The sequence below is a fragment of the Vombatus ursinus genome, unplaced genomic scaffold (genome assembly GCF_900497805.2).
Source record: "Vombatus ursinus unplaced genomic scaffold, bare-nosed wombat genome assembly UNPS02014832.1, whole genome shotgun sequence".
Classification (NCBI taxonomy): domain Eukaryota; kingdom Metazoa; phylum Chordata; class Mammalia; order Diprotodontia; family Vombatidae; genus Vombatus; species Vombatus ursinus.
This window is the reverse complement of record NW_020954610.1, coordinates 76792785-76806820: the sequence shown is the minus strand read 5'-3', so window position 1 is coordinate 76806820 and position 14036 is coordinate 76792785.

The following is a 14036-nucleotide window of genomic DNA, read 5'->3' as shown; positions in this document are numbered from 1 at the left end:
ATCTTGTGAAAGTGAAAGTTGAAAAATAAAAATAAATTTTAAAAAAGGGAAAAAAATTTTAAATATGAGGAAACTGAAACCAGAAGCCACACAGGTAGAAAAAAGTGGAGCTGAAATTTTAACCCAGGTCTTTTGCCTCCCCCCACAAAAGGTGTAAAGCATTGTATTGTAGTAGGCATTGGCATGCAAATCTATTCCATGCTTCTCAGGATGCTTACATTCTAATAATAGATGGATGCAACACATATAAGTAAATATTAGGTACTGTGAAGGGAAAGCAGGCACAAATTGGGAGGATCACAGAACGGTTCGTGGAGAAAGATCATGTTTGTGACAGGCAGAGAAGGGGGTGTGAATTCCAGGCATCACTTATGTGAATGCTAGTGTCGTCCCTTAGCGGTTATCTGCCAGTTTAACCAATCTGTGTCTTGTTTGTGCACAACGGTTTGCATGTTGTCTTCCACTATAAACACCCTAAGAATGTGAGCTCCTTAAAGGTTAGGACTGTTTTTTGCCTTTCTTTGTATCTCCAGCAATTAACATAGGACCTAGCATGTAATAAGCACCTAGTGAGTGTTTGTTGACCTCAGAGAATAACCGATAATCTAGTTTGGCCAGAAGTGATACTGTACCAGGAGGATAGATCTGGAAAGGTAAACTGAAGTCAGATTACTGGGACCCTTCAAAGCCAAAATAAAGAGTGTGTATTTTATCCTCTTAGAGGTATTAGGGAGTCACCAGAGGTTTTTGAGAAAGGAAATGACTTGGTTAGACCTGTACCTTAGGAAGAATTATTTTGGCTATTATATGGCAGATGGACTGGAGAAAAGAAAAATTAGAAGCAGAGTGGCCAATCAGAAATCTGGTCCAGAGGAGAGATGATGCAGGCCTAAATTGGAGTTTTAGGGAGAAAATGGGAGAGATGTTGTGGGGGTAGAATTGACAGAATTTGGCATTTGATTAACTGTCAGTCAACTATAGTGTCCAGGCACTATCCTAAGTGCTGAGGATACAAAAAAAAAAAAAAGAAAAGAAAACGAAAAGGCAAAAAACCCCAAACAAAACAAAACCAGTCCCTACCCTCAAGGAGCTCAAAATCTCATGAAGAAGACAACATGTAAATAACTATGTACAACCAAGATAAGTACAGGATAAATTGATGGTGATCTCTGAAGGCAGGTACTGGGATTAAGGTGCTGAGGAAGGTTTCTTGCAGAAGGTGGGACTGCAGCTGAGACTTTAAAGGAACCCAGGGAAGCCAGGAGGTAGAGATGAGCAGGGTGAGAGTTCCAGGCACATAGGACAGAGAGCCAGAGAACACGAAGGGCGGTAAGTTTTAAGAAGACTGGAAAGGTAAAAAGGGGCAGGATTATGAAGGGCTCTGGAAGTCACAGGGTTTTATATTTGATTCTGGGAGTAATTGGGAGCCACTGGAGTTTATTTAATGGGTTTTGGGAAGGGGTATGTGATATGATCAGACTTGCATTTTAGGAAGCACCAATTTGAAGTGAAATGGAGGATGGATTAGAGTGGGGAGTGGGGGCTGTCTTTCTGATGTTCTGAAAGTTAGGGTACTTTTGGCTACTTCTGATCACATGAAAGCAGGGACTGAACAGGTAAAGGAGTCACACAGACTGGAAGATCAGCAGGTGTCATGTTTCACTAGAAAATTCAGATGGGGTTGGGGGGGCAGCTAGGTGGTGCAGTGGGTAGAGCACCAGCCCTGGAGTCAGGAGGACCTGAGTTCAAATCCAGCCTCAGACACATAACACATACTAGCTGTGTGACACTGGGCAAATCACTTAACCCCAATTGCCTCACCAAAAAAAAAAAGGAAGAAAGAAAGAAAGAAAGAAAGAAAGAAAGAAAGAAAGAAAAAAAGAAAGAAAGAAAGAAAGAAAGAACTAGACTATGGAAAATTCAGATGGGAACAAGGTCATGCTTTTTACCTCTTCCTGAAGGATGCCAGCAGGATTGTGGGATGTATGGGGTGGAAAGGTCATTGTGAAACCAAGCTGTTTATTATAAAACATCAGTGTTTTAGTAGAAGAGATTTCACAATACTGGATTTTTCTGCCAAAGATATATGGAAAACTGAGCTGGATCTTAGTGCTAATAATTACTTCTATAATTATCTTAGGGTGAGAGGAAGTAGAGGTGTCAAATTATTTAGAATTAGAATATTAGGAAAAAAGGAAGGCCTGTTGGGATAATCAACAAGCATTTGTTAAGTGGAACTGTGCTAAGTACTGAGGATATTAGAAAGGGCAAAACCCATCACTAACCCTCCATGCAGCCCCACAGCTTATAACACAGGTAGTGTAGTGTAGTGGGGAAAAAAAAAGCAACTGGACTTGGAATGAGAAAGGCCTGAGTTCAAATCCCACAGCTAAACTCTTAGTAGCTATATAACCATGGGCAAGTCAACCTCTCTGAGCATTTGTGAAATGGGCATAATAATATATTTGTACCTACCTCATGAGCTGTTTTGAGGATAAAATGCAGCAGCCCCCAAAACTATTGCATTTTGGGGCTGTATTAATAGAATCATGGCTTACTGTAGAGGTTCTTAACTTCAGGTCCATGAGCTTTCTAAACAATATTTTGATAATTGTATTTCAGTATAACTGGTTTTCCTTGTGATCCTATGCACTTAATTTTACGCACTTAAAAACATTCTTCTGAGAAAGGAGTCCATAGGCTTCCCCAGACTCCCAAAGGGGTCCATGTCACAAAAAAGGTCAAGAACTCCTGGCCTATAGGAATAAGGAGGAAGCCAGCAGTCTTCCCTGGACAAGTAACATCTGGAATATTGTGTTCAGTTCTGAGAACCATATTTTAGGAAGGATGTTGATAAATTGGAGAATTTCCAGAGCACAGCAACTCGGAATGGGTGAAAAGCCAAAGAGTGAAAAGCTTTATGCCATGTAATGATCTGGTGAAGGAACTGGGAATGTTTAGCCTGGAGAAGAGAAGGCTTAGACATGATGGCTGTCTTCAAATATTTGAAGGGCTGTTATGTGAAGACTTATCAGACTTACTCCGTTTGGCTCTGAAGGGCAGAATTCAGAGGAACAGATGAAAATTTGAAGGAGACAAATTCAAGCTTATTTCAGGAAAAAATTTATGAACAATTAGTGCCATCCATAAATAGAATGGACTGCCTCTAGGTAGGGTGTTTCCTCTCACTGGAACTTTCAAGCAAGGGCTGGAGGATGTCAGGGATGGGAAGGGGGATAGGTTGTTTAGATGGCCCTAAGAGACTATAAGCTCCATAAAGGCCTAAACTGTTTCTTAACTAAATTTCTTTATCTAACGGCAATTATCTTTTGCCCTCAGGACACTTCCCCTTCATTTCTCAATGAATTCAGTACTTTGCTCACAGTCTTTCTTTCCTCCTCATTTCCTTTCCTCATACCAGAGTCCTTCAATATACATTCAGTCTTGAATAGCACATCAGTGCTGTCCTTGGGGTTTTCTTGGCAAGGATAGTGGAATGGCTTGCCATTTTTTTCTCTAGTGGATTAAGGCAAACAGAGGTTAAGTGACTTGCCTAAGGTCACACAGCTGGTGTCTGAGGCTGGATTTGAACTCAGGTCTTTCTGACTCCAGGCCCAGCCCTCTATCCACTGAGCCACTTAGCTGCCTGTATACATATTGGGACCCCACTCCAATACCCCAACTTCTCAATTCCTCAGTCTACTCACCTCCCATGACCTCTTGCAATCCACCTCAGCTAAAACATGGAGATGGTTACACCCTTGATCTTGCCATCACCCACAAGTATTACCGGTCCTTTTTCACAAACTTATTCTTGTTCACAAACTCTGAAATTCCTTCATCTAATCATAGTCTTTTATCATTCTCTTTCCCAGTGCCTTAAAACCTCTAACCCTGTTCTTCCTCCTCTCCATTACCTAGATTCCCCTCCACCCTCAGTTCTTATCCAGGCCATCACCACTGAACTGACCTCTACTCTCCTCTCTTCCCTATCTCCAACCTTTGCTGAACCAAATGAATTTCATCTTAAATTTCTTCCCTCTTCTTATTACTAATCATAACCTAACTACCTCCCAACTCTGGATTACTCCTGTCATCTACCTTTTTTTATTTCCTTTGCTGCTGAATGGAACTGGACGAAATCACAATACTCTGTTGACTTGATCCCTATACTCTTAGTTGAGCACCTTGCCTCATATTTCACCCTCCCCCCCCCAAACTGAGGCTACTAACAAAGAGCTACCCCTTCTCCTCTCATATCATTCAGATATCTTTCCCAATAATCTCCTCCTTCACTCCAAATAAAAAAAGTGGCCCTCTTCCTTGCCAAGGCCCATCTATCTACATGCACCTTTGATCCTATCCCCTTCTTACTTCTCTAGTAAATTGTGGCCACTGTCCTTTCAACTCCATCTTATCATCATTTTCCCTATCTGCTGGCTTCTTCTCTTTACAGTCTGACTTCAAATCTCATCAATCAACTGAAATTGCCCTTTCCAAAGACATCAATGATCTTTTAATTGTCAACTCTAATGGCCTTTCCTCGATTCTCATCCTTCTTGACTTATCTTCAGTATTTTTATACTGTAGATTAGCCTGTGATCCAGGCTCCTCTCTCCTCTCTAGGTTTTCATGACACTTCTCTTACTGTCTGACTACTCAGTCTTTTTTGCTATATCTTATCCAGGTCATGCCAGCTAACTATTGGTATTCCCCAAGGCTAGGCCTTTTTTCTCTTTCCCTCTATACAGTCTCACTTGGTGATTTCATCAGCCTCCATGCATTTTCTTATCATTTCTATGCAAACAGTTCCCAGATATATGTGTACAGCTTTAGTCTCTCCTGAATTTACAATTGTGCATCACCAACTGCCTTTTAAATGTCTCAAACTGGATGTCCCATAAGCATCTTAAACTCAATGTGTCCAAAACAGTACTTATCATCTTTTCTCCAATCTGTTCCCCCTTCCAAACTTCCTTATATCAAGGAAAACTTTCCTGACTTTCCTATCAGGGCATCACCATCCTCCCATTTATTCATGCTCACAATCTCTTGTGTCATCCTCATCTCTTCACTCTCATTCACTTACTCCACATATCAAATCTAATGCCAAATCTTAACATTTTTATCTTCACAGCATCTCTTGTATATTTCCCCATTCTCTCCACTTATTCAGGATCTCATCATATCACCTCCTTCCTGGACTGTGGCAATAGTCCTCTGACCTTGTCTCTCCTTACTCCAATCTGTTCTTCACTTAGCTGCCAAAGTATTTTTTCTAATGTGAAGGTCTAATTATGTTCCTCCACCCCGCCTCTCCAGCCCCATTCACTGGGCTCTGGTGGCTTCCTTTCCCATCAGCATGAAATATCAATTCTTCTGTTTAGTATTTAAAGCTCCCCACAACTTGGCGCCTTCTTACCTCTCCATTATTCTTCTTATTTATTCCCCCTGCCATGAATGATATAATCCAGCTATGATGTAGGACCTTGAAGGACACTCCCTCTGCCATCCCCATGCCCATTTTACTGGCTGTTCCCTATGCCAGGAATGGTCTCCCTCTCTCCCTTTGTCTCTCAACTTCCCTGGTTCCCTTCAAGATTCAGCTTAAATTCTACCTTCTGCAGGAGGTCCTAGCAACTAGTGCCTTCCCCTCTCATATTACCTTTATCCTTTTTACCTTTGTTATTATTACCTTTCGTCTTCTCTGTATGTATTTTGCACATACCTAATTATTTACATGTTGCCTCTTCCCCTTGACCTCCCACCCTTACACTGTATGCTCCTTGTGGACATGGATAGGGCTTTTTCTTTTTTTTTTTCCTTCCTCAGTATCCCCAGCATTTAGCATTGGCTCCTAGAAAGTGCTTAATAGAAGCTTTTTGCCTGACTGAGCTTTTCCCTATAATCTTCCCGGCTCCAGCTCTTAGCAGAGTATTCTGCATGTAATTGACAATTAGGAAATGTCTAATGTATGACTTGAACTACCTGTTCAAGTACCTTTGAGGCCAAATTCTTTTAGCCTTGTGAATGTTTTTCAAGATTTGCATCCAATATCACTTGGCAGTAAACCTGAGGTCCTAACAGACTGAATAACCAGTATAAGAAGTCAGTGATCTCTAAATATTTTGAAATTATGAACTTGGTTTTCTGGCCAATGGCCAGCAGCAACCCACAGAATACCTTTCTGCAACATGAAAGAGAGAATTCTCTTGCTTGCTATGTCACTAAAAATCAAGATGGAGGTTTAGACCAGACTAAGATCAGATACACTATGTGTGAATTGGTATTGTTGAGGGTAGGGTCCACAGACCCCCACCCCCAGGTCCATAGATTATTTTGAAAAAAAATTGAAAAAAATTACATCTTTATTTTTACTAACCTCTAAGTGAAATTTAACATTGTCTTCCATTGTGAATATAAGCAACAAACCACAGTAATGTTAGCAATAGCTGTGATTTTATCACCAATAGAAATCAGATATTTTCATACCATATTAGCAGTTACAGATTTTCTTGAAATATCATTTTACCTCATCGCTCCTTTGAAATTATGGTAGTTATTAGAACTGCTGTTAGACATATTGCTACATCACACATTTCTTTAACAGGTTCATAACTAGGTTTCAAAATGATGGGTTACTGTGTTTTATTTTATGCAACTAAAAACATTATTCTGAGAAGTGATCCATAAACTTCACCAGACTGCCACAGATTGACACAAAAAAACAGTTAAGAATACCTTCTCTAGGGGTTGCTATCCACTCTCAACACTTTCCTAAATGGTTTTCAGAGCCCCTTAGGTACTTTCACTAGCCCACTGTTGGAAAATCCACCAGCTAACAGTGGAAAAAGAACAGGAAGATAAGGATTTTTTCCCCTCATCAACTCCAAGGGGTTCATCTCATGCTTTGCGCAAAAAGAAGGGCAAAATCAGAAAAATCTAAATCTGAAATCTGGGCTTCCAAGTGACTACTACATCAGCTCAGGTTTCCAAAGTACTTTGCCGTCTGAAAAGTACTTGGCTCCCACTAAAGGTAAACACTTTAAGGACAAGCCTTCTTTTTATAGAGGAGGAATCTTCAGCTCAGAGTCTTTCAGTGACTTGCCTGAGGTCAGACAGCAAGTGGTGAAACTGGTCAAACCCAGACTTTCTGACTCCCAGTCCATTGCTTTAAAAAAAAATTCTATTAAACCAGGTTGATATTAGGAATATCTATGAGCCTTCATATGTTTTACTGGTCCAACCAGATCTTCAAATCCTAGTGTGTTAAGGGAGTAACTGAGCCACCCTTCTCACATAAATAACAAGAGAGCCACCATCCAGAGAGTCATGTGGAGATGACCATAGAACTGCCATCTAGTTTATCATAATAAGCTGACTGACCTATTCCTGAGTTTTCAATTATTTCAGAAACCCATCAAATATATTGGACTGCCTTTCTTTATTCAGTAGAAATGTTCTGTAAAAGCTATATGTAAATCACATTTTTGGAAAAGGAATTCTATTTAACTATCCCTAAAGGCTCACTATTTACAGGACTCCTATATTGAACTCTTTTGTAAAGCAAACAACCATGTTCTAATATATGTTGGATTTGTATATGCTTAATTTTTTTTGAGACTGTATCTTCCTATCTCACCTGGACTAGAAGTACAGTGGCCACTCATAGGCCCCATTCCAATAGTGGTCAGCCCAGAAGCTTTAACCTGCTCCTTTTTTTCTGAACTGGGCTGGTTCACTTCCTTTGGCAGCCTGGTGGCCCTCTATTTCTGAGTTCTCACCATGTTGCAAACACCTATCAGCTTTAGCTCTGCTGCAACTAAGTGCCTCTAAGTGAAGCAATTTACCGGCTCCAGCTTCCCCAGCTGGGAGAAGGGGGTAAGGGTGTACGATCACACAAAGCTATGAGTTTTTTTTTAAGTGGGCACATCTGTAATGCTGCTATAGCAGGGAAAATGAACACAGAAAGACTTTTAAGACCAGGAGTGAATGTTAGCATTACAACAATGTCACATACTTTAGAATACTTTTTATTACAAAAATGTTTTGCCACCATTAACTGATTAATCTTAACAACATTCGTGGGAGGTAGATAAGCATCAAACCAATTTCACTAATGGAAAAACCAAGGCAGAGAAAAATGAAGTTGCATTCAAGGGCACACTTCATGGCAAAGTTAAGAATAGAATTTGCAGCCACCATTAATCCCATTATTCCCTCACTGGCTTCCAACAGCTGTTGAATTTTGCCAACATAGAAGCTGGCACAATACAGCAGGACCCTATTTACTTGGCTCTTCCAAAGGTCACCTTCAGCCTATCCATACCAAATGTAAGAATATACAGTCTAATTTTAAGTATTCCACAACTCCCTTCACACACATACACACACACACACACACACAGAGTAATTTGACCTCCAGGATGTGGGAGAATTGAGGCCCATGTTGAGAAAGGGGAAACAGTGCCAAGCTAGAGATTTGGGGAAATGAAGTAAGGAAGGGGAAGCCATATGGAAAAAATAGAGAAGACATGGGAACAAATGGGGGAGATGTCAAGGGAGGTGAGAAGGCAAGAAGGAAAATAAGATGGCCATCCAGGAATGAGCCATAGATAGAAGACACCAAGGAAATCCAAGGGGTCCAGTGAAATATAATTAGGTTATATGCTTTGACATTGAGGTTTCCAAAATGAAATATAGTACTATGACAAGTATCATTCTTTTCTATGCCATTGGAATGTACAGAAGAATTGCCTCATTATATTTCTTAGAGGGAGAAAAATGTCAGTGTCATAGGGTACAAAGGCAGAGGGATATGACTGGCAGGAGACTGATGAATTAGTGCCAATGAAAATGCATGTCCTCTTCTTTTCCAGGCTTATGAGGTTTTATATACCAAGCCTCTTTTCTCCTCAACCTCTGCCCATTGTTCACAATCAGACAATATTTTTGCCATTCTCCCTACAGAGAGACCCTTCAAAGTGAAATACAATTCACTTGCCTTTCCCAAAGATATCAAAGGAAAAAGAAAAGGACCCATATGTACAAAAATATTTGTAACAGTTCATTGTGGTGGCAAAGAATTGGAAATCAAGAGGATGCTTATCAACTGGGGAATGGCTGAACAAGTTATAGCATATGATTGTGATGGAGCACTGATGTGCTGTAGGAAATGACAGGGGGTGGTTTCAGAAAAACATGGCAAGATGTATATGGCCTGATGTAAAGTGAAGTGAGAAGAACTGGGAGATCATTGTGCACAGTAACAGCAATGTTGTAATAACGATCAGCTGTTGAAAGTCTTGGCTGCTTTGATCAATACAGTCATCCAAGACAGTTCCAAAGGACTCATGATGAAAAAATGCTATCCATCTTCAGAGAGAGAACTGATGGACTTTGAGTACAAATTAAAGTATAATTTTCTCACTTTATTTTTCTTGCTTTTTTTTCAATGTGACTAGCGTGGAAATAATTTACATAAAAAATTCATTTGCCTTCCCCAAAACACTGCCCTCAAAATATACTTTATTTTTAATGTAAATGCAAGAGGACACTATTATAACACTAGCCAGGGAAACATTCACTTTTGTAGGCTCTCTGAGTAACACAGAAAGGGATGTGTTGTACATTCATTCCATTAAATTCCCTGGGACCAAAGCTCCTTTATAGGAAAATGTTTTTAAAATATCAACATTTCATAATTTGTGGAGGCTCAACTGCCTGGACACAAGGTATTGGCAGGGAGTAGTTTCCCAGCCCTCAGTCAATGGTTTTAGTGGTAGTGGTAGTGGCGCTGCCTGAGGTGATGGGAGTGGGTGAAGAATGTGAAGGTAGGCATAGCTAAAGATGTAAGCAGCATCAGGAGAAGCAGAAAGGATGGTGGTGGGGCAATGGAATGATCCCAGCAGCAAATGTAGAGTTGACCACAGCTGAGGTAGTAGGGTGGAAATGGAGTAACAAGAGAAAGTGAAGAGGAGGGCGAGGCAGCAGCATTGTAGGGTTCCTGGAAGGGCTGGGGCCTACGAGTGCACACCTGTGTCTCCTGTGAGGATCTCCTCTGGACCTCCCCATTCCTATCCATGTATCACTTTTCTCTAATTTACCCATACCTGAAACTTCAAAATAATCTGTTTCTTTTCCCTCTTGCTCCCTCACCTCCCATCTCTAAACCCGGTCCTCTCTTCTCTGCAATGTCTCTCCTGTACTATTGCTCATTCCTCTCCTTCCATTGCTATGGCCCCAGTGCAGGTCCTAATTACCTATTCCTTGGCTCATTGCAAGAGCCTGATAGCCAGTTTCTCTGCTGTTAATCTCTCCCTACTCCAGTACATTCCACAAATCACTGCAAGGGAAATCTTTCTAAAGCACTGTGTTGCTCATGTCAACTCCCAGTTCAAAGAGATTCAATGAGTCCCTCCTGCCTACTGAAAAAAGTCCAAATTTTTCAGTCTGGCACTCAAGGTGCTCTATAATTTGGCTTCACCCACTCAGTCACTTCACACTAATCTCCCATATATCTCCTTATCATTCCTTCTTCCCTCATCTGTCAAGTTGCCCAGCATTATCCTATCTAGTCCTAACACCAGTCTTAAATTTCCATGCACACACATAAACACACACAAAGACCAGACTGTCCTGAAAACAGAAACTGAGAAAATTCATCCAGTGGATGGCGTGCTTCTCTTTAGCCAAAAAACAAAAGAAAAAGAAATCCATATTGCTTCATTTTGATTACTTTGAGTACAGTGTGAAAACAAGCAATGGCTTTGAAATCATAGGACTTTGGTTAAAATCCCACTTCTACTATTTACTACCTATGTGACCTACAAGACAGCTAGGTGGTGCAGTAGATAGAGTGCTGGGCTTGGAGTCATGAAGACCTGAGTTCAAATCCAGCCTCAGACACTTACTAGCTGTGTGACCCTGGGCAAGTTACTTACCCCTATTTGCCTCAGTTTTCTCATCTGTAAAATGAGCTGGAGAAGGAAATGGCTAAACCACCCAAGTCTCTTTACCAAGAAAACCCCAGATGAGGTCACAAAGAGTCAGGCATGACTGAAACTACTGAACAATAAAAATGTGACCTTCAGTAGATCACATGAAGCTCTGTGGACCTTTTTTTTTTTCACCTATAAAATAAGTGGAATTGAGTTAGATGGTCTCTAAGGTCCCTTCAAACTCTGAAGCTATGATAGGATCTCCTACCCAAGAACATAGAATGTTAGAGATGGAAAGGGCCTTAGAGGTCATGAAATCTAGTCTCCCTAATTTTACAGATGAGAAAATTGAGGAATTGAGAGTTAAGTGACATACCCAGTGTCACAAAGCTAGAGGCAGGATTTGAACTCAGGTCTTCTTGACTTTATCCACTATACTACCTGCCATTTAGTCCAAACCCTTCCCTCTACAGATGAGAAGACTGACGCCCAGAAAGGGGAAGGCATTTGCCCAGGGTCATACTAATACCCAGTGATGGATCTGGGTCTGGAATCATGTCTTCTGAATTCCAGTGCTATTTCCACCACACTGTGCCATCTGCAATAAATATGGACCTTGGTAGGATCCACAGGGAACTGAAGAGAATTTAGAGATATATTGTTTAGACAGAACGCAGGGACCCAAGGAAGTGGGAGAATAAGGGACAGGCTGTTAGAAAAGAAGTAATGGACTGCACATGTATAACCTATAACACATGTATAACCTATATCAAATCGCTTGCCTTCTCAATGAGGCAGGGAAGGAGGGAGAGAATTTGTTTTTTTTTTTCCAATTAATTAATTAATTAATTTTTTTTGGCTAGGCAATGGGGTTAAGTGCCTTGCCCAGGGTCACACAGCTAGTAAGTGTTATGTGTCTGAGGCTGGATTTGAACTCAAGTACTCCTGACTCCAGGGCCGGTGCTCTATCCACTGCGCCACCTAGCTGCCCCAAGGGAGAGGATTTGGAACTCAGAGTGTTTAAAAGACTAATGGTAAAAATTGTTTTTGCATGTAATTGGGGGGAAAATACTAAATCATTTTAAAAAGTAGAGCAAGTGATGCATTGAAAGCCCAGAAGATGTCAGGTGCCTCAAGTGTTTAGAAATGCATTCCTTTTGCTTGGTGCACACAACCCTTCTGCAGATGCATTGTTTTAGGATATTGTTGGTACTGATGCTCTAAACAAAATAAGTCTTTGTCCTCCAGAACCTAAGCATGATAACAACTTACATTTATATCTTTTAAGCTTTTCCAAGTTTTTTCCCCACAACAACCCTGTGAGGTAGGTAATACAGGTATTATTATCCCCATTTTATAGATCAGGAAACAGAGGCTTATAAAGGTTAAGTAACTTTCCCAGAGTCATACAGCCAGTGAGTGTCTGAGTTGGACTCAAACCCAGGCTTCCTAACCCCAAATTCAGCATTCTCTTCATAGTGTCCATATAGAGTATATCCCATTCATTATTCTGATTCCTTATCTCATCACATATGGCCTTGGGAAATTTTGCCTTGGAAAACTAATGAACTACCTTATAATTTATAATAATAATAGTTCACATTTACATGGTGCTTCACAGTTTACAAAGCACTCTTCCTCACAACCACCCTGTGAGGTAGATAGTACAACCATTATTATCCCCATTTTACAGATGAGGAAACTGAGGCTCAGAGGGGTCATAGGATTGAAGTTTTCGAGCTAGAAGGAACCTTAAGAGGTCATCAAGTCCAATCCCCTCATTCTATATATGGGGAAATTGAGGCTCGGTGTAGTGACATATTGAAGTTATATAAGTAAGTAGAATGGAAACTCAAATCTTCTGATTTGAACATTGAGTCCAATGTTCTAATGACTGAAATTTTGCCATCTCTTACAGTGTTCATCGCCTTGCTTATCCTAGCTTTTTCTTCTCCAAATTGTAATTTTATGCTCAGGAAACACTTCTCAAAGTTTCTGTTGAATCAGTCCATGTTGGTAAGATAGGAAAAGCAATCAACCAGCTCACCACTCTCTAAATGCATCATTTTATGACACGACTATAAGCTAGCATCTTTGGCATGGCTGGTGAATGAGCCTCTCCTTGGGTGTGACTGGAAGCCCAAATAAAAGGAAATCAATAATTTAATACTATAGAAGTAGGTAGGAAATCCAGAGAAAAGGTGAGGGGAGCCCTTGGGAACGCTGCCAGGAGGGCAGTATCTTCTTAAAATATACAAGATGTGATTATAAAATAATAAGACAGTGCAACAAATGTACTCAAATGTATTCATCCAAGTGAATGCCTTCCTTCCTCTTGATCACCCTGGAGGCCGTGCACTTTACTCAATGATATGAGCTACCATTGCTCAGAACAGTTTTGGAATTCAAACTTCTCTTTGGAAATACCTTTCCAAAACAACCGATTATATAAATTAATAGTTCTCTCTCTCTCTCTCTCTCTCTCTCTCTCTCTCTCTCTCTCTCTCTCACACACACACACACACACATACATACACTATAGTCATATCTCTCTCATGACTTTGTAGTCATCTCTCTTTCCATCCCTCCCTTGACTGTCTCTCAATCTGTCTCTATATTTGTCTCTCTTAATAAACTACCTATTATCCAAAATCTGTCTCACACATTGTCCATCTTATTATGCTTACAAAATCCTGGCTCTCTCTGGAAGAAACCTGGCCTCTTTATACAGTGCTGGTTGCTCTTTCATACCCTCTGACACACACGGCCAAAAGAACTTGGATTTCAGGTCCTAACCCCATAGCTAGAAAGGATCTGAGGCTATCTAATACAACTTTATTTTATAATTGAGGAAACTGAGGCCAGGAAGGATAAGTGATCACAACTGAACCCACGATCACACCAACAGTAAATGTCAGAGGCAAGATTTGAACCCAAGTGCTCTGATTCCAGAGCTAATATTTTTTCCACTGTCATTCCACTGTCTACTTGGCATTCAGTTGGCCCCCTTACCCTCTGCCATTTCAGACTCCTATCTGCCTCCATTGCTCTGCAGACTCTCAGGTTCTGTCATTTACCTCTCTTGACCAAGATCCT